We start from the raw sequence: 919 nt of genomic DNA, 5'->3' as shown, positions 1-919 counted from the left end.
CATATCCAGAATGTATAAAGAACGTGTTCAGAAAACTTAAAAATATATATGACCCAAATAATAAACAAATGTAAGACTTGAATAAACACTTCATAACACAAGGTTTTCAAATAGTCAGCAAGCATATGAAGAAACATTCAATTTTATTTGTCATTACAAAATGCAAGTGAAAATTACAAAGCAGTCCCACAATGCAACCATCAGGATGGCTGAAATGTAAAGAAAACTACCAATATCAACTGTTGGTGAGGATGTGGAGCAACTGGAACTCTTGTTCGCTATTGATGGAGTATGAATTGGTGCAATTTAGAAAACTAATTGGTAACATGTACTAAAGCTGAACACAAACATACCCTACAACCCAGAACAGTAATACATGTTTATGTTCACCAAAGGCATGTATTTGAATGTTCATAACAGCATTTTCATTAAGTGCTAAAAATCATAAGCTACTGAAGTTCCTAACAATAGTGTAGACAAATAAATGGTAATTTGCTTTCATAGTGAATATTATACATTGATGTGAATGACTTATATAATAAAAGTAACAGCATCAATGAATCTCACAAACATAACGTTGAGTTAAACAACAAAAGACAAACTTTCGTGTGATTCCACATATACTAGTATAAGAACAAGCAAGAATAATCTATGCCGCTACAAATAAAAAAGATAGCTACTTTCTTATAAGTAACTGGGTGGGGTAGTAATTAGGAGGAGGTACAGGAGGCGCTTTTATAGTGCTAGTCATGTTCTCTTGCAGGATCTGGACTTGGTCACACGGTGAGTTCACTTTGTGACAATTCTTTGACTTCTACAAAGGAAGTTAAAATGCATAGAAAGGAATACAAAGATATACAAAGTGGAGGCAAAAATAGACTGCATGCACACAAATTAGGAATCATAAATAATTGTAAAT

Source organism: Propithecus coquereli, unplaced genomic scaffold (assembly GCF_000956105.1).
Source record: "Propithecus coquereli isolate 6110/MARCELLA unplaced genomic scaffold, Pcoq_1.0 Scaffold594, whole genome shotgun sequence".
NCBI classification, from domain to species: Eukaryota; Metazoa; Chordata; class Mammalia; order Primates; family Indriidae; genus Propithecus; species Propithecus coquereli.
This window is presented reverse-complemented; position numbering follows the sequence as displayed.